The sequence below is a fragment of the Puntigrus tetrazona genome, chromosome 1 (assembly GCF_018831695.1).
Source record: "Puntigrus tetrazona isolate hp1 chromosome 1, ASM1883169v1, whole genome shotgun sequence".
Classification (NCBI taxonomy): domain Eukaryota; kingdom Metazoa; phylum Chordata; class Actinopteri; order Cypriniformes; family Cyprinidae; genus Puntigrus; species Puntigrus tetrazona.
The window spans coordinates 25264066-25285972 of NC_056699.1; the positions used below are offsets into that span (position 1 = coordinate 25264066).

General features: G+C 38.9%; 1 pseudogene; it reads left to right on the plus strand.

Moving 5' to 3' along the window:
- The window catches only part of LOC122348560, a 50900-nt pseudogene extending 31628 nt beyond the window's left edge, over positions 1–19272 (plus strand).
- The last annotated feature ends 2635 nt before the right edge of the window (positions 19273–21907 follow it).

Below are 21907 nucleotides of genomic sequence, written 5' to 3' on the forward strand. Positions count from 1 at the left end.
ACTTTTATTTTGGATGCAATTAATCTCTATTAATCATTTGACAACACTAATATACACATATATTATGTGTGTGTGTACATATATATATATATATATATATATATATATATATATATATATATATATATATATATATATATATATATATATATATATATATATATATATATATATATATATATATATATATATATATATATATATATGTTACATATTTGCATTTACGTTTATGCATTTAGAATGCATACGCAGGACATGACAAATGGACCAGTGCCCTTTTTTCTCATTAAATTATGTAATTTAAAAAAAGTAATAAATAAAACCTTGTGTGTTTTCCAGCTGCCGCACCAGTAACCGCAAGAGCCTGATCTTGACCAGTACGTCCCCCACTCTTCCCCGGCCTCACTCTCCTCTGCCGGGACACATCGGTGAGCAGAGCGCTCCTGTCTGATCACGTGACCTGCTCCTCTGAGAGCTTTTCAGTGTAATTCTCTCTGTGCCTCCGTCCCACAGGAAGCAGTCCGCTGGACAGTCCCAGGACCTTCTCCCCCAGCGCACCGGCCCATTTCTCTTTTGCATCGTCCAGAAGGTAAATCATCCCAGACATCCCAGTTCTGTCTACTGCTGACATGCTTTCTCCAGCAACTCACGCTCACAAATAGATCAGATTTCTTCAGTTGCGGACAGCCAGTCCTAAAGATCAGATCTGAGGAATAAACTGTGTGAACAAAGCTTGCCTGGAACTGCAGATTTTCCCCAGTCGATGTTGGTTTCACTGAAACAGAGCGATTCTGTTCGACAACAAAAGCCATCTCAAGACTCAACCACGTTTAACATCCAGAGCAAAGCTAAAAATCAATACAGACTTTTTTCCCCGCAAGTGCTTTTAACCATTTTTTTTCTTTTGCGTTTTTTGTCCAAACTCTCTGCTTTTGTGTTCTCCAAGGATACTATTATTTTAATAGTAAAAATGTGAAATATTATTGCTATTTAAAATATCTGCTTTCTATTTGAATATATTTCAAAATGCAATTGATTACTGTGATCAAACCTAAATTTTGTATTATATTAAAATTTTCTAAATAAAGATGCATTTTTGTGCATGCTGTTTTTAATTTTATCATAAAAATAGTTGCCTTGTTATTATTATAAAAGTAGTAAATACTACTTATAATAGTAAATAAATGCTACTTATAATAGTAAATAAATACTACTTATAATAGTAAATAAATATTACTATTTATTTTGATTCATTTGATTTGTTCTCGATGAATTAACGTATAATAAAAAAAGAAAGAAATCTTACTGATCCCAAATAAAATTATGCATGCATATATTAAAAATCTTAATCATATCATATATTTTTATTTTGTAAATGTTGTTTATTCATTCATTCTTGTCATAGAAATATTACAGTATTTTATTACAATAATTTCTTTCATAAAAACGGCTCATTTAAGTCAGAGACGTTCTTAATTGTGAAGATCAAGGTTGCTTTTTCTTTGGTTCAGAGGTTTGGGGAAGTCAAATGGGTCTGTTTGTGAGCAGCAGCAGCAGGAAGGATATTTTCCAGACGGCTGACACACTCTCTCTCTCACACACACACACACACACACACACACAGCATCATTCCCCAGCGCACGACAGCCCGTCACACAGCCGTTTGTTTGAAAGACGAGAGACAGACGATTGATCTGTGCTCTCTTTCCCCCTGTCCTGCGAGGGCTAATATTGGATTTAGCCGGTATAAATCTGGTGCAGCGAAATGGTTGCACAGCATGTGTCATCAATCCTGTCCAAAGCACAGAGCAGCTGCTCGCAGCAAACACAGCGGCATAAAATATAGTGCTTGACGAAGAAGACACGATCCAGCCTGCAGCAGCGATACATCACGACAAAAGTTTGTGCGCGTGCACCATCGACAACTGGGCCGGACTCATCGGGGTCGTCCCCGCTGAGATGCTCTTTTCATTACGAGGAACCTTTGCTTGTGAGCGCGCCGGTTCCGCTCTCCTCTAATGTGGTGGGATGACAGTTTTAACGACCCCACCGGGAACGCTAACACAAGTATGCACGCTAAACGGTGAATAGATGCGACGGTTGCCTAGCAACAGCACAAGAATGCCGCCACATGAAACGGACTTATAAACTCTGCTCACAAAGAGTTGTAAAAACTGCACTTTGCTGGCTCACGTTTAATGTTTTACACGAGAAACATCAAACAAATGAGTTTCAGAAGGCCCCGCCCCCACCACACGCCATTGGTTGAGCTAATGTTTCTGTTTGCCGCTGATAGTGGCTCTGAAATGACACACTTTACCTTTCATTTATAAACAAAGATTTTTTTATATATATATTTTTGCTCATCAAAGCTGCATTTATTTAATTAAAAATGCTGTGAAGTTGGGAAATATTATTTTATTTTAATATATTTAATATATTTTTAATTTAATTTGAACTGTTTTCTATTGAAATATGTTTTGAAATGTGATTTATTTCTGTGATCAGATGTGATCGTTACTCCAGTCTTTAGTGCCACGTGATCCTCCAGAAATAATTTTAATGTAGAAAACGTGCTCCTTCATATATTTGAGCAAAAAATGGCCTTTTTCGAGATGCAAGAGAAAGTAAAAAAAAACCCTGCATTAATTTAAAATCTTTCAAATGTCTTTCATTTTTAATCAGTTCAATGCATCTTTGCATTAGTGTATTCGGTGTTAATTTATTTAATCTACATACTGAATATGCCTACATTTATACTTTTAATTTTATTATAGACAATGAAACATTTAGCAGAACTTCAGCTTTAGGCGTTTGCTTGAAACAGAACATTCATTATTTCAATTTTCCACTCAAGAGTGGGTTTATGAAAGTTGTTTGTCTCTCTCTGCAGGGCCGATGGCAGACGCTGGTCTCTGGCCTCTCTGCCCTCCTCTGGATATGGGACCAATACACCCAGCTCAACGGTACAGGACAAACTTAATACATTTCGAGTAAACTGGCACTTAAAGGTGCATGCTAGCTCAATTATTGCATACGCTGATATACTCCTCCACCATAAAATGCATGAATATATTAAATAAGGCGTCGTGCATCTGCAGCGTGCATTTTATTTCTTTCATTTATGTCTTTATTTGATTTAATTCACCTGATCGCACAGGTGACTCCTTATTCACGTGCACAAACAACATTATTCTAGCCATTATTCAGCCAGTCATAATAAAACTAAAATACAGTCAACCAAACTCTGTTTATGTTAAAAGCTCCCCTCGCTGTAAAATCATTGTACGGTGCACATTTTTTGCGCCTGTGAAGGATTTTACATGAATATTAGCACAAGAGTGAAGTAAAGCCTTCTTTAGGCTACATATAATGTTAAGCAAAGCATTTGTATGCTGTTTATAATAACCGCCAATGGCCTAATTTGTGTTTTATTTTTTATTTATTATCATTTTATAACTACTTATTGTATTAAATAAGGCCAAGATATTCAAATAAAGCCAGGGAAAAACAGCAGCTGTAGCCTTACACATATTATCTTTCATTTCTTGTTCTATTCCATTCATGCCAATGCAGAAAAGAAGTTTGCGTTCGTCCAACGTTTGACGATTGTTTGAGCGTTCAGCGATCAAACGCTTTTCACGGCAGAATCAACGGTTTAACTGGTGGCTCTCGGGAAGTGTTCTTGGGTTCATCTGGTTTTTTTCCCTCATAAACTCAAGTTGCTTTTGGCCTTTTATTGACTCTAGAGTGACATATATTCGCGATTAAAGCCAAACCCGTTCGGTCATTAACAGCGGGTAACATCGAGTAGGAGTGAAAATCATTACCCCGGGCCTGTGTGTTTCATTTACAATTCACTCCACTCATTTGGGTCGCTAATCTTCTTTTATAAGTCCATCCTGGATTTACTGCACAAGACATGCGGAGCGCACACAAAATGAATGGAGGTAGACATTGTAAACCTGTAAAATGGCTTTGGCTCTGTACATTCGAGCATGCTGTATGTTTAATGACATGGCAAAAAAAACATGATTTTGGAGATATGCGACAAAGTAGGGTAGGCCTGTATGGAAGGTTTTTATAAAGTCGAAATTTTGATTTGGCTTTACAAAAAACATGGCAAATATGTTAGCATTTTCATACAAAATGTGTTTTTCCTCATCTTTTTATGAATTAACACCAGGATTATTGTCATTAGCTAAAACTAAACACATTTTAAAATAAAAACGTGTGAAATTAAATACAAAGATTTAAATAATAAATAATAAATAATTAAATTATGCATTAAAATGCTTAATATACTGTATATTATGTTGATAATAATGTGTGTATATATATATATATATATATATATATATATATATATATATATATATATATATATATATATATAATTATTATTTATATAAGAAATATTAAAATCAATTAAACATTTACACTTATTTTTTAGTTATTCTAAGTTTAATTTCAAGTTCTAAAATCTAAAAAATCTATAAATATATAGACACATTTATAAAACCTAATAATAAAAAAATACAACAAAATTACTAAAGCTCTAACTAAACTGAAAATGAAAATAAAGTCTTGTTGAAAATATTAAGAAATACTAGAACATTCCTTACTAATTATACTAAAATAGTATCAACACAGCATTTAATCATTTAATGTCCGATCGACTGACCGATTTGTTATTATCAGGTGTTCAGATTTTCTAAATGTTTTTTATCAATAAAAGTATATTTTTTCCTCAATACGTTTTTAACTTGCTGCATTTTTTTTTTGTGTGTGGATGCAATTAATTACGATTAATCCTTTGACAGCCCTAATTATGAATAAATACATTTAATATATAAACTTAAAACATTTCTCAGAAAAAATGCGTGTTTGTGTATTTACATATACATAATAAATTTACACAGACACACACATATATATTATGCAAACAGAAGCGTTTATTCTGGATGCAATTAATCACGAAGAATCGTTTGACGGCACTGCTATTTAGAGTAGATTTCTGTTTAAGTTAGAAATTTGAATAAGTGCGATGTACCAAGAGGTTTTGGGTATCATCATTTTGATCAGATATACAGTATCTGTCAATAGCAATAGCATGTGAGACATCTTCTTTCTCACCCGGCCGTCTTTATTCCCGTAGTCTTCCAGCTCGTCTCAGGAGCGGCTGCATCAGTTGCCGTTTCAGCCCACGCTGGACGAGCTGCACTTCCTGTCCAAACACTTCGGCAGCACCGAGAGCATCACCGACGACGACGGCCGGAGGTCACCGCCGTCGCGGCGCTGCATGAGCCTGAGGTGCGATCGCGCACGCGAAACACAGCTCGACCGGTTAAATCACGCTAAATCTCACTTTTAACGGCCCCCTCTTTGCTTCTCTGTGCAGCCCGGGGCGGTCACCTTCCTGTTACGACAATGAGATCGTTATGATGAACCACGTTTATAAGGAGCGCTTCCCCAAGGTTAGCAAACAAACACTTTAATTAGGTCTGATGTAATATCATCACTGAAAACGTTGACTAGTGTTAATGGACTGGTGTGTATGGAGCTTATGCTGTGCTTGACCTTCAGGCCACGGCTCAGATGGAGGAGCGCTTGGCGAGTTCATCGGGTCGTACTCGCCGGAGAACGTGCTGCCGCTGGCCGACGGGGTCCTCAGCTTCATCCATCACCAGATCGCAGAGCTGTCCCGGAACTGCCTGACCAAATCTCGCGAAGGCCTCATCACCACCGTCTACTTCTACGAGCTGCAGGAAAACCTGGAGAAGCTGCTGCACGAAGTGAGCAATATGTGTGGGCTGGATACGAGCTACACTCACTTCACTTGACTGGATTATCCGATTGTTTTATTGGATGCGTAATATTTCTTTAGCTCAGTGCTGTTCGTTTGCTCAAAAGAAAGCACCTAATGAATATCTAGTTAAAGGATGATTTATGATACATTGTTTTTTCATTGCGTCTCTGGTGACTTTTTGTTTTTTTGTTTTTTTATGCGTAACTTTCAGATTTTTGTATTTTTCAGTTAAATACTTAAATATTAAAATATTAATATAAATCAAAGTATACTTAAAATCTATCATTTTTAATTCCTCATCATCAGACATAGCAAAAATCACTTGAATTTCAGTTTTAAGTAGGGACTTTTTTTATTATTTATGTAAATAATTAAATATATAAAAAAACAACTGGAACCCTGCAAATGAAACAATTAAATGTCACTTGTTATGTACTTTTAAACTTTTATTTCATAACATTGAAATGTACTCAATCCAAAGGTGATGATAGACAAAAAGGTAACACTTTACAATAAGGTTCATTAGTTAATGAGCTAATAATGAACAATACTTCTGCAGCATTTATTAATCTCTCGTAATGTTAATTTCAGCGCTAATGTATGTTAACATTAGTTAATGCACTGTAAGCTGGCATGAAATACCAATAAATAGTTGTTTTAGTGAATAGTACATTTTTATGAGCTAATGATAACAAAGCTGAATAAATACTGTAATAAATATATTATTTGTTAATGTTAGTTAATGCATTAACTAATGTTTACAAATGACACCTCATTGTACAGCGTTACCGACAAAATAATGCTTATTAATGCTAAAATAAAAATAAAATAGACATTTGCTCATTTGTTTAGTATGAATAATTATTTTTAAGTTTTTTCTTTACTGTGAATGATTTAATTATATATTTAAAGATGTATGCAAATATTTTGTATTATTTATTTCATCATTTAATTTGGAGCCCCTTACACTCTACATGTTTTCTTTGAGCTTTGAGATTTCTATTTGTCTACAGAAGTCATTTCAAGCGTTCTTAGATATGTAAATCAAACATCTTGAGACTTCAGAGGTCAAAAGCGTCTCTAAAAGAACGAAGAATTACTGAAATATTAATCCTTTGCTTTGTAGTTCTCACTGAATGATCTTGCGTTATCTGTCAGGCGTATGAGCGATCGGAGAGCTCGGAGCTGACCTTCATCACAGAGCTGGTGAAGAAACTCTTCATCATCATCTCCCGTCCTGCCCGACTGCTCGAATGTCTGGTGAGAGTCTCCAAACACACACACACACACACACACTTGATCTGCCGGTTGCTGGGCTTGGCCGCTTCTTCAGCCTACGTTGTGCGGTTGCCACGGCAACTGGCTGATGGGGTCACCGGGGGTCAGGAGAAGAAAGTACAGTGTGCCGAAAGGCTTGAGTGTAACAAACCCCTCGACTGGTATTATCAAACACAAAAGACCCCTGAAAATGTGTCCGGCAGTGCAACGACTGGAAACACGGATCAGCGGATAAACAAATAATATGGATCACCAGACATATGTGGACAAGCAATACCGAGTTGGCTTTTATTTTGGAAGAACATTAGGGATGTGCATCTCCATAAGCCTCAGGCTGCCTCGATGCAGAGCTAACGAAACAATACATTAAAGATACATGTAGCAGCTACCGATGAGCAATAACTAGCATCAGCTAACAATGAGCAATAGTATATCATTAATGGTATATAGTTAACGGTTAATTTTAGCTTAGGTTAACTCAGGTATATTAAATATTGAGATATCATTTTTTTTGAGTAATGTATTAGTAACGGGTGGAATCTTAAGATTCATTAATTACTTATTTATTAATATTTAAGTATTTTTCATTGTTTCATAGTTCATTTAAACAAATGGAACCTTATTGTAAAGTGCTACCTTTATTTTATTTTATTTCAATACCTAAATAGACAGTTTACAGAAAAATATGAAGCAGCACAAGATTTATAATAAGGATAAACATTTCTTAAACAGCGTGTCAGCATATTTTCATGATTGCTGAAGGATCATGTGACACCGCAGACTGGAGTAACGGTGCTGAAAATTAAGCAGAAATAAATTGCAATTTAAATTACATTCAAGTAGAAAACAGCTACTTTAAATTTGAATTATATTTAACAGTTTTACCGTTTTGATCCAACAAATGCAAAGCATAAAATTCAGCAAACCCTAAAGTTTTAAACAGACTTGTGTTTGACAGAAGAAAGCAGCGACCGGGCGAAAAACAATATTGCTTGCTTGTTTTTTTTTTTCAGGAGTTTAACCCTGAAGAGTTCTACCACCTCCTGGAGGCAGCAGAAGACCACGCTAAAGAGGGCCAGCTAATGAAAGCAGACATCCCGCGATACATCATCAGCCAGCTCGGCCTGACCAGAGACCCTCTGGAAGGTGAGAGAGAGACGAGCACGACTGAACATCCTCACACGGCCAGAGCCTTTGTCTCTGGAGGGAGAGAGCGTAGAGGAAGCCGGAGAGAGAGAGAGGGAGGGAAATGTAGGTCATGCTGAGAGACACGGTGGAGATTATGGAGCGGGTTCAGGTGGGAAGTTTGTGCTTCTGCCAGGAACGCGGGAAATGTGTGTAAGCACCGCTGTGAACCTGGCAAACAGCAGCTCGCTCTGAGCAACGGGGCTTTTTATTAAAACATACACTTACTCTCTCGCACTGCACAACGAAACACTTTCACGCGCAAAATGCTGCTGAAGAGCGTGTTTCCTCTTAATTCACAGATACATACGGAGACATTTCCACCTTATAAACAATGTGACTCAAGGTTTGTTTCAGCCAACCAATGCTAATGGCTCACTGGCTCAACCAATATCGTTGAGTTTAGGCCATTGACTGACCAGGTAGAGGTTGAAAAACAATCATTGCTTTTTGCGATTCAGTTTAGTGAATCAAAGCAGTATATTAGATTGATTTCTGAAGGATCACGCGACATCGAATGCAAAAAATTCACGTTTGATCGCAGCGATAAATTTCACTTTAAAATATATATAAATAGACAATGGTTACTTTTAATTGTAATAATATTTTTTTAATTTTTACTGTATTTATGATAAAGCTAATGCAATCCTTTTTATGAGAAGAAGAGACTATTTTCAAACACATTAAAAATCTTGACACCCCCCACACACACACACACACACACACACACACACACACACACACACACACACACACACACACACACACAGACACACACACACACACACACACACACACACACACACACACACACACACACACACACACACACACACACACACACACACACACACACACACACACACACACACACACACACACACACACACACACACACACACACACACACACACACACACACAGACACACACACACACACACACACACACACACACACACACACACACACACACACACACACACACACACACACAACAAATATTTGAACAGTAGTGTGTTATTATTATTATATTTAATTTGATTTGACAATTATTAAGTGTACTAAAAACATAAAATATTAAAATGTCAAATAGTTTCAGAACATTTTTGTAATTTTATTCCTTATTTTAGTGACGTAGTAGCAAAGGTATCACACGCTTCAATTTAAAATGTAAAAAATATACTTTAATTGAACATCGAACCTAATTAATTACTTCGCATTCAGTGAGTACAGTACGGATCATTTTTATTGTTGTGTTTATCAAGTCTGATTGTGTCCTAATGAGATTAGTCAGATTCAGACATGGTTTGTCTGGATGCAGTTTTAAATCCTGATCCAGCTTTAGAGGGATGCTGGGAATCTGCATCGCTGGGAAAAACAGATTTCACTCATGAAATTGCAAAGACTCGTTTCAGTCCCCTCACATCATTTTCTGTCTGCACGAGATGAGATGAAATTAAGTTAAATCCCAGATGTGTTGAAGATGTTATTTTCTGTACTGGCGGTTTATTGAACTCAGAGAGAGTCTGACAAAGAAAGTGCTGTTTTAATTGCCGCTTTAGAGCTTTATTTCAGTGATGTTTATTTATATCCCAGTCTTTATTTAGATCAGTGATGCTTCATTTTTCTCTCAAGAATGGTTGGTTGCTGTGGCGACTGGAGGTGTTGTTTTTAGTCTCCGTTAGGCAATATGCCACTGAACCGCTCATAGACAGGCAGATGGCTAATTATTTATGAATGTTAGATTACATTTGTTGAGAGTGATGAACTGTTAAAGTTTGGGGCACATATTCGTTTGGGGTCAAGGAAGATATTTAGCAAAGTGATGGTAAATATGTTTCAAAATAATGTTACAAAAGATTTCTGTTTCAAATAAATGCTGTTCTTTTGACCTTTGTATTCGTAAAAGAATACTCATAAAGTGTATCACAGTTTACGTTAAATCGTATAATAACGTGAAATGCTTTTTGGGTAGCATATCAGAATGGTGTGACACTAAAGACTGCTGAAAATTCAGCTTTGCATCACAGAGATAAATGTGATTTTAAAATGTACTGAAATAGAAAACAGTTATTTTAATGTTTCAATATTTTACCGTTTTTGTATTTTTGATCAAATAAATGCAGCCTGTAAAAGACTTCAAAAGTTTAACATCTTACCGACCAAAAGATTTTGAACAGTAGTACATTTTAATGTTATTAATATATATATATATATATATATATATATATATATATATATATATATATATATATAATATATATATATATTTTGTTTTATTTGGCTATTAAATGCACTAGAAAGTTGTCAAGCATCTCAAACAACACATGAATGTATTTTTTTCCCGCAGTGGCAGTGCATGTTTATTGCATGGTAAAATGTATTAACCAAACACCGTCCTTGCGTGCAGACATGGTGAATCTGGAGAGTTACGACAGCGAGGGACCCCACACGCCAGAGACGGACGACTCTGCTGAAGTGAGTGTGTTCGCATAATCAAGCGCAAATTGTTTCGTAATGACCAAAAGAAAAATCGACCACTCTTACCTGCTAGTCGTTTAACAGAGAAAGCGGATGAAAAAAACAGAACAGGGTGCGTTACGTAAGCCTGCAATTTTCTCGCTCTTTAACATGGAAACTTAGTTTTAATGAAGGACCAAACAAACTCTCGCAGCACAAACTGCAGCGGGATAAAAGCGGTGGAAATGAAACGGCATGGGGAGTGAAATTATACTCCAGTCGATTTATCTTTTATCCGTCTTTCTCTCAGGGGAAGCTCAAAGCCATCAAACCGCCCTGTGAATCAGACTTCCAGACTATCAAACTCATCAGCAACGGAGCGTATGGGTGAGAATATGGCTCAAATTGCTCTCGATTACTCAAAACCTACTCGTGAACGCGGATAAACCGGATCTCTCGCTCTCGTTTCGATCGCAGGGCTGTGTATTTAGTCAGACACAGAGAAACCCGGCAGCGCTTCGCCATGAAGAAGATCAACAAACAAAACCTGATCCTCAGGAACCAGATCCAGCAGGCGTTCGTGGAGCGGGACATCCTGACCTTCGCCGAGAACCCCTTCGTGGTCAGCATGTTCTGCTCTTTCGAGACTCGCCGTCACCTGTGTATGGTCATGGAGTACGTGGAGGGTAAGGCGCGAGGCACGCTCAGCGATTCAGTCCCAGATTTTAGTCATTTCACAGACAGCTTTTTTTCCGTTTAGGTGGCGACTGTGCAACCCTGCTGAAAAATATCGGAGCCCTTCCTGTGGAAATGGCCCGGATGTACTTTGCCGAAACGGTTTTAGCGCTGGAGTACATTCATAATTACGGCATCGTACACCGAGACCTGAAGCCAGACAAGTAAGTCAAAGCCTCCTGGTGGACTGGACGACATCTGTCAAGTAGAAAAGCGAAAGACGAGCCAGTATAGCGACTAAATTTATAAAGTGCATTTCAAAACGACTACGAAGTTTAGTACAGTATGGAAAAAAATTACAAAAGCATAAAGATGTTTCACGCATTGGTTTATTTTTCTTATACAAGCATCAAGGTGAACAACAATATTACAAACTTTGGTTTTGGCCAAAAACTTCAGACAAAAATATAAGACCTGAGTACTTTTAGCCTTAATAAGTGAACGAGAGACTGCATATTAAATGACATAATTGAATTAACAACAGATAATTATAAATGTTCTGATTTTAAGATATTGATTATGTAAAAACTAATTTTTTTTTTTTTTTTGCAAATTTGCATTCATTCCAGTTGCAGACTTTAAATGTGACAGTGTAGTGTACTAAAAGTACAACTGCGAGGTATTTTTAACACATAAATATGTATTTGTAGTATATATATAAACATGATTTCAAATACACTTTAGCATATTTACTTTTCAGCAGATTGCATGAATTCTGCTGTTAATTATGAATATTTTAACAGGCTGAAATAATGCAGGCTAATGGATCCAACAAAAGCATTTTTTCCAACTATTAGCCAACTCATAATTCACAATAGGTCTGTCTTAACAAATGTCTCCCTTATGGAGAAAATAATGGAATTTTTACTTCGGGAAACTGGCCGTTGCTGTCTATTACAAGGTGTAAAACAAATGATCTGATGTTGTCGTCTATTTTCCAAGAGTTAACGTGATAACGCTCATGACTCGTGGTTCTTCTTCACAGTCTGTTGATCACGTCGATGGGCCACATTAAGCTGACGGATTTTGGCCTGTCAAAGATGGGTCTCATGAGTCTGACCACTAACCTGTACGAGGGACACATTGAGAAGGACGCCAGGGAGTTCCTGGACAAACAGGTAAGAACCAACGGGCCTGTCGTCTAGCGATGGGTTCAGCGGGTGTAAACGGGACGGGTCTCTCTGTCTCAGGTGTGTGGCACACCGGAGTACATCGCCCCGGAGGTCATACTCAGGCAGGGCTATGGGAAACCAGTGGATTGGTGGGCCATGGGCATCATCCTCTACGAATTCCTAGTGGGCTGTGTGCCGTTCTTCGGAGACACGCCAGAAGAGCTGTTTGGTCAGGTGATCACAGGTTAGTGCCGATCCCGATCGCATCAGCGCTTTTAAGCAACGCCTGAGCTAATGTTAGCAGCAGCGGCGTTGATGAGCGCGAAAACAAACACATTCTTGCTCGGGAACCTTTTAAGGGCTCCGTATTTCTCACGAGGCTTCGCTGAAATGTGTGTGTGTTTGCGTAGATGATATTGAGTGGCCCGTGGGAGACGAGGCGCTGCCTGGTGAAGCTCAAAGCCTGATTTCTGACCTGCTGCAAACCAACCCTCTAGTGCGACTGGGCACAGGTACACAGCCACAATTTACAACCCCAGTCCCTGTGTTTACTTTTTAACTGCATGAGATACTCTTGTTGAACATTCTGTCATGTCATGATAGTTCTGCGAAAAGAAAGAAGAAAGAGGGTTTAAACCAGTTTTTCAACAAACACCTTGTTGTACCAGGATTGTGCGTTTATCCGAGCAAACAGTTTGTTTCTAAATGTACTTCTGTTCGTTCTTAAAAACAGGTGGAGCGTTTGAAGTGAAGCAGCACTCGTTTTTCTCGGGATTGGACTGGAATGGTTTACTTCGACAGAAGGCCGAGAGTTCATCCTCATCTAGAGTCTGAGGAGGACACCAGCTATTTCGACAGTGAGGATACTCACATTTTAAGTCTGCCCTTGATCGCCATCTCTCTATCTCTCACCATTATCTCACACTCTCACTGTTTCAGCGCGGTCCGAGCGTTATCGACACATCAACTCCTATGATGAGGACGACACCAATGACGATGAGCCAGTAGAGATAAGACAGTTCTCCTCCTGCTCGCGCGCTTCAGCAAAGGTCAGTCTGACACATGGCTGCATCCATATTTCATGCTTTCTCTCTCAGAAACACTCTCGAGTGTGTAAACAGACACATTAACACTTATCCTTTTATATCCGTCTTTCTTTTGTTTAATTTTTCACGATCCATCAAGGTTACCATTTCATTCCTTTTAGAGAAGACAAGGCCTAGTTTTTATTCCAATGATTGTGTTTATTTTTGCATTGACACAAACATTAATGCATTTTTAAAAGCGTATAGTTTCTGACAGTTTTGTTTCTGTCTTATCTCTTCTTCCATGTTATACTCCATATAAACATTTTTTCCCTGGAAGGAATCTTAATGTGTTTTTTTAAATGTAGGCGTTTCATTAAAAAAACACTTGTGTGCAGCAGCGGCCTTCAGATAAGCACACGCAATTGCACGCTTACATAATAAACATTCTCTGATCTTCGGTGTAAATGTGTTAAGGGTTCTTCACAAGACATGCGACCCTCTTCAGGACCACTTGCTGAACAAAGACTTTGGATTTTTTAAACAAGAAGACAAAAACGCAATTATGCAAATGGCAAAATGACTGGTTGAAAAAAAAAATTCAACTGATTTCAAGCACTAAAATATCAAAAGAAACACCACAGAGCCTCATATAAATTATCATATAAACATTTGGTTAAATTTTTTCATGTTTTTGATTTTTCATAAAATATTTTTTAAATATATTAATATAACATTTACAACAATTATTATTACATATATTTTTAAATAAATTAATAATACTTTTATAATGTTTTTAATTTAATAATTTAATTTATTCCTGTGATGCAAAGCTGAATGTTAGCGTCATTACTTGATACCTTGACAGATTTTTCTGATCAATGCAAAGTTAAAAAGAACAGCATGTATTTAAAATAAGCATCTTTTGTAACATTACGAATGTGTTTACTGCCACTGTCAACTTGAACCATAGTGAAAGTAATCTGTGCACAAAATTCAAAGACAAATCTATTGCATGGCTTCAGAAGACTATTAGAATATTGTTTACAACCACATGCAAGGTGTAAACGAAGCATCCTTTGGCATTGCTTTTTGTCTTTCAGGTGTACAGCAGCATGGAGCACCTGTCCCAGCTGGAGCAGAAGACCCCTGTAGTGACCCGTCGAGAGCACAAAGGTCGCCGCGATGACAAGATGGCCAAGCGGGAGAGTCTGGGAAGCTTCACTATGAGGGACAAAAGCTGGAGGACTGGCTCACCTGAGATGTGCGTATTAAATTTATTCGTATGTCACTGCATATGAGGACACTTTATTAGAAATGCCGTATTTTAACATTTCCTCATTTTCTTATTTTTGTTTACACAGGAAGCGTCTATCATGCTCTGAGTCTCTGTATATGGAGGGAGATTGCAGTCCTCCAATGGGTGCCCGGCGTCGCTTTTCTGCTCTAATGGACACGCACCGGTTTGCCGCTCCTCAAGAGGGCGATGGAGAGCTCTCCGAAAAACAGGGTGTTGTTAAAGCCCCGGATCATCAGTAGAGGGAACCATTGCTCCATCCTCGCCAGTGCTAATGAACAGAGGAACAGTGCACGAAGGAAGTGATGTCGCCAGTAAAGGCCCAGGTGTGTTGAAAACAAAACTGAAAAAATGTATATACTCATTAGACTGAGTTTTTTATTAGAGATTTCTTCTGTGTATGTAAATTTGACAGACAAACCATTGAGAACAGGTGAGATATCAGCACCCCAAGCCATACCATCTACAGGAGCCATAGCAGTGGTCGGGAGAGACGTGGTCATGGGGACACTGTCGGACAGCGAAGCGACCAAAGATCTGGTGCTTGGCAAGCACGTCATCAGCAGCTGTCAAGCGATGGAGAGAAACGCAGCTCACGTCCCGGCAACAAGGTCATCAAATCTGCATCTGCCACTGCGTTGTCCGTCATCATACCTGGAGGTACAGTTCATCCTTGAAAAGGAACATTTTCCCTCCAATTCTCATTACTGAAATGCAAACAAACCTCATCAAAAGATTAATTCACTTCTAGAAACTTCCTGATAATCCACTTTAGTTTGAAAAGCAATTCAAGTTTTTAAGGAAAACATTCCAGGATTTTTCTCCATATAGTTGACTTCAGTTGTGGCCAATAGATCCAAATTGCAGTTTCAGTGCAGCTTCAATGGGCTCTACAAGATCCCAGGCGAGGTATAAGTGTCTTATCTAGCCAAATGATCAGTAATTTTCGCATTGCGCATCCACGCATTATGTATAGTAATCATGGAATCAAAGTTACATGCAGTTAGTTCTACGTCTGTTTACTGCAGTTGGAAAAAAGTGGGTTTGGGTGAAAAACTGTTGCCTCCCATTGAAGTCCACTTCAAGGAGAAAACCCTGGAATGTTTTCCTCAAAAACCTTAATTTCTTCTAAAATGAAGAAAGTCATGAACATCTTGGACAAAATGGGGTAAATTATCATGACATTTTCATTCTGGAAGTGAACTAATCCTTTAATTTGCTTAATTGCTTAATTGTACAAATAATGCCAAGTGCAGTAAATCAATCTAATATATTGGTTATTGATCAATATCTAGTTGAGCAGCATGGTAACTCTCCACTGGCTAGTCCAATGTCCCCACGCTCTCTCTCGTCCAACCCCTCATCGCGAGACTCCTCTCCCAGCCGTGATTACTGCCCTGCAGTAACAGTTCTTCGTTCACCGATTACCATCCACCGCTCTGGCAAAAAGTATGGCTTCACTCTCCGTGCTATTCGGGTCTACATGGGAGACACTGACGTCTACAGTGTGCACCACATAGTCTGGGTGAGACAGCAACAAATAGTTCATTAAATATGCAGCTATTTGTTGCATCAACAAATAGTTAATTGAGTACGGAACAAATATCCAGCAATAGTTTTATTAAAGTTTTGTTGAGTTTTTAATTAGTATTTCTGAACTTAACCAATCACAGCATGTTGAAGACGGAGGTCCTGCTCAGGAGGCGGGACTATGTGCTGGTGACCTCATCACTCATGTCAATGGTGAATCTGTGCATGGATTAGTCCATACTGAGGTGGTCGAGCTTATACTTAAGGTGAGACGTAAGATGTTCTCATCAGCAAGGCAAAAACTGTACTGTAAGATTTACAGCATAGAGAAGAATTAACACACCTCTCCTCAGCAATCCATCTGAGATAATAAATCTTCAAACAGTCCTGTGTTTCTTTGCTTTTTCCTCATTTAGAGTGGAAACAAGGTCACTGTGACCACAACTCCTTTTGAGAACACATCCATTAAAGTAGGACCAGCACGCAAGTCCAGTTACAAGTCCAAGATGGCTAGACGCAGTAAGAGGACGGTCAAAGAGGGACAGGAAAGGTATAATGTGCATCTATATGTTTAGATTGCCTTAATATCTTTTTTCTTACTCCATCTGATTCTCTCTTTCTCTTCCATGATCATTCACAGTAAGAGGCGTGGGTCTTTGTTCCAAAAAATAACTAAGCAGTCCAACCTGCTGCACACAAGCCGTAGCCTGTCATCTCTAAACCGGTCTCTGTCGTCCAGCGATAGTCTTCCTGGCTCTCCGACACACAGCCTGTCCGGTCACTCCCCTACCCAAAGCTACCGCTCAACTCCTGAGTCGTCCCACCTTGGTGAGTCAATCAAAGCATATTTTGGGATATAAAAAGAGAAACCAACAATCCAAAAGTTTAATTGACACATTCATTCATATTCTTGACCCAGGTGCCTCCTCCCAGAGCAGTTCTCCTGCCTCCAGTACACCAAATTCCCCGCGACAACCCAGCATATGAGACCAAGCTCCTGCATGGACTTTCCCCAAACTACACCGTCAATACTGCTCAGCCCGCTGCAAGTCAGCAGGCAACATTCCTTTGTCACCATTGGCTCATACACCATCTCCAACTCAGTCCTCACCACCTCCTTTGCCTGGGCACACAGTCGGAAGTTCCAACACCACCCAGACCTTTCCTGCTAAACTACACTCATCCCCACCAATCATAAGGCCTAGACCCAAGAGTGCTGAGCCACCCAGATCACCACTACTCAAAAGAGTGCAGTCAGCAGAGAAACTTGGGTCACCACTTTCGTCTTCATCCGAGAAGAAAGGTGGGATAGGGGTGATGAGGAAGCACAGTTTGGAGGTCGGACATTCGGATTATCGTGAAGGATGGTTTCCACTGTGAGCTTGGCCTCCAGAGCTTAGTGGAAATTGAGGGTGAGAATCTGGCATCTGCCCCAACAACTTCTCCTTCACCCCACCCAACCGACCCCATCACCACCTGAAACAGGCGTTCTGAAGCCGGTCAGGAAACTAGGCAGACAGGAGTCACCTTTGAGTAGAGATGCTTTGCTTGCCGGAAGAGAAAGGGATCGAGACAAGGAGAGGATTGGTGAACCAAGTCAGGCTAGTGCACTTAAACCAGGGGCGGTCAAAGAAACACTCCTATCCAGTGTGATTACTCCACTTGGAAGTAAGAAATCTCCAAGTGTTGAAGCATCTCAGCAGCCTTCTTCCACTCTACAGGAAAGTTGTCAAGCCAAGCTTCAGACTTGGCAGCCTACATTGACCAAGTCTTCTCCGGTAGCATCAGAGTCCAAGCCTAGTGTAGTCACCGCCATTCCTTCGCCCCTAACCACAGCGTCTCCCCCCTCTGCCAAAAAAACAGATCCAAGTTTCATCAAAGAAGCGTAAAGGATGACCAAGGAAGTCTTACAAAAGTTGCCCAAATTCAGGCAATAGGAACCACTAAGCCTTCATGCTCTGCAAGTGCATCAGGTGTTATCAGCAAAGACTTGTCAGAGAGGTTAGGGAAAAGGATACTGGGAAGAAAGAGGTAAAACCAGATTTTGGGAAGAATTCAGCTTCAGTCAAGACAAGTATGCCATGCAGTGCTCCTGGGAAAACAGCAAGCACAGAGGTAACCAAAGCAAGTAAGGGACTAGGTGATGGAGAGTCTCTCAAAAGAGTGTTTTAGATTCCCACACCAGAACTTTAGATGTCAGGGCAAGGACTGCTCCATCCAAAGGGGTTGTCCCATCTCACCCACCCCAGACGCAGTGCTCTGCTTTGGGAAAACTTAGGCAGGACAAGGGCTTAGCTCCGGTCAGCTGCTACCGGGGAACATTGGATTGGGAAGACAAATATCTCTTGGAGGTTGTTGAGGAACACTCTCCATCCCCCACTCCTTCTCCAACTGGAGTGCCTCCTGATCTGTCCAAAACTCAACTTCAGTCTCCTGGTGAAAATCTGGTTTTGCTACACATTTGGCAAGCACAGGGAAATCTTTAGGCCTGGAACTCAGGAGGGGGCCCAAGGCCAAAGATACAACCAAATCTTTGGAGGTCACTCAGCCATGTGCACCAGGAAGACCTGATCCTGCTTCTGGGAGTGCACCAACTTCCAAAGGAGTTGGTCAGAGTCCTACTAGCAGCTCCCCACAGGTGAAGACTGTCATTACACCTAAGAATGGCTCTTGATCGTGTGCTAGTTTGAAAATTAATTGCCTTTATTGAGGGTTTAGTGGAATTAAATGTTTTCAAGCACTTAGAAATTTAGGGACATTCCAGCCAGTGAAAAAAAGACTCAATCATATTACACTGAACAAAGGACAACAACTTCAAGGTTATTTTAAAGGCTGTTATTTATTGTAATGTGCAGAGAAAAGTGCGGCAGAAAAAAAAGTATAGATGTATTATATTAGAATGTGCGTTGGGTGTTTTTGAGTGCGAGGTGGTGAATGGATGCATGTTTCGTGGTGCTTGTGCAACAAGGTAAAAAAATCGACAAGTGCAAAGTGCTTTAACAGATCAAACAATGCTGAATACTGTGAACACCAAAACAATGTTCCTACTTTTTCTAAGGTGACCAACCACATAATTTCCCTAAACAGAAAAACAAAAGAATTTGCTCAAGGTAACATCTTATCATGTTTTTAGCATACACAGTCAAGGACACATTGCTTCCATTGCTATATTTTTTGGCTCGTTACAAGATTCAGGAGTATCTAATCAGGTTTAGCATATATACATTAGTAGTTAGCACATACCGCTTTAGCATACCGCTTTAATTGCTGTTGTGCTTTGAGTATCCCAAGTTTGAATCCCACCTTGTGGACCTTTCCCAAAACCCCCAAACTTACTGCCCTATCACAATAAATGGCAAAATTAAAGCTATGAGGACGACTCTGGCTAAACCACAGATTCAATCAAATTCAATCTTAACCAAATCTCTCATCATACTGAATTAAGACTGTCGAAACTATTGACATTATGTCGATCGTGATAGGCCTTTTGTGTCATGCTGGTGCATTCAAGTGCCCACTTTTAAATGAGGAACGCCTAAAACTTAAACGACTAATAAAATCAATTTTGCCATTAATTCTCAAATCAAACTAACTAAATTGAAAAGAGAATGTTGTTCCTCCAAGACAACCACTGATCTTACTATAGAAGATAGTTCCTTAGTATGTATTGGCAAGCAGGCACCTCTATGTTTGCATACTTGCCAAGAATATGCTTCTAGCCTTACAGTGTCTCTGTAAATAAGTTTACAGGCAGATTTGATTCATACTCACAAGTAGGTCAGTGTTATCCATAGCTCTTGACACAGACTTTTACTCTCTTTTATGCTCTTGAATACTCTTTAAAAGTGATCATTGACCTCACTGTGACTCTAGCGCTGAAGTCTCATATTTATTACCTGGATAATAGTTAATCCAAGGTACTTTGCAATAGCAAGAGGACAAGGTTTTGCTGGTTAGCATGCCCCGGTTACCCCCTGCTGGTAGATGTCATAACTACACCATCTGGCTGCAAAGAGAGCACTGACAGCTATTGAAAAGTAGCTTTGTATTGAAATGAGTGCTAATGCATTTTGCAAATCAGTAATATGAGAGAAGCGGTTAAGGTTTTGAACATCTACGCATTTTTGCAGTGGAGTAGTGACTATAAAAATGTGAGCTCATAAACAATTTTGAAAACGTATCAACAATTTAAGATGGCATCCTTCACGTAACACAGGTCTTGATTACAGAGATTGCTGGATCAGCACATTTATGAGTGAAGCAGGATTGTATGGTAAATATATTCTATAGTTACTCAAGCATCAGTAAATGTCACTGTTGTCTTGGCAACTTGGAGCCGGCGTAGCCTGCCGTCTGTTGGCGCTTCTTTGTGTGCTCTGAATGTTGCTCACTAACATGCAATGAAAATATCACTAACATTTCTTTCTAAAGTAACTGTTTTAACTTAAGCATATGCAAAACAAACGTTTGTAGGGGTGCTGACCGATGCTTTTTGCAGCGCTTGGATTTTTTGCCAGGAAACGGCTGTGAAGGTGAACAGTGGTTTTACTGCAGTAACCATAGTTTATCTATGGTATTAGTAGTAAAACATAGTAAAGAAATGGTATAAATATAGTAATAAACTAAATCGTATAAATTGTACTTGTCTCAGTATTAACAAGTTAATAAATATGTAAACAAATAATAAATTGACTGAAAAGGTTTATGCTTATAAAAGGCTCACAAAACGAAATTTTTAGTCTTTTGTTGAACATATTGAACTTTTTATTTTATGCTGTGTATAAGCATATTGCATAAATATGCATATGAGTATATTGCTAAGTATAATACAAATATATATTATGATGACTGATTTGAGGCGTGGCAGGGATAGATGGAGTTATGCTGCCATCTGGTGATAATTTAAACTATATTTACATGGTAATAACAGTAGGAGTTGCAATCGTTGACAAGACCAAGAGTGCTTTATTTATTTGTATTTCATAGTACCGTACAGAGGTATTGATTTACTGTAGCATGATGATGCCTTTGGCTAGACATTTAGATATCTATTAATCCTTCCGTAAATGTATTCTGACGCTGTTTGTCTCTCAAGCAGATCTGTCATCTGAAATATCTTTTGCTGTTTCATATCTGGTTCCAGTGTTCGTGAGATTTCTTTATATCTATTAAAAGCATTTATTTATTGTAGTATACAGAAACTCAACACAGAATATATCAGAGAGTTATTCGACGTGAATCAGTGAAATGGATCAGTGAAATGGAGAAGTGACGACAACATATGCACAAGATAATGTAAAGATTTCGGGTGAATGTGTTAATGTATCTGATGTTATGTTTGCAACACTCCATTTTCTTTTTTCTTTTGCCATTCTCGTCACATCCGGCCCTTTCCCGTGCATGAACTCTCGGTTGTGGTTAAAGGCAACCAACAATTCACTGGCCTGAATGTTTCCACTTTATATCATGTGACTG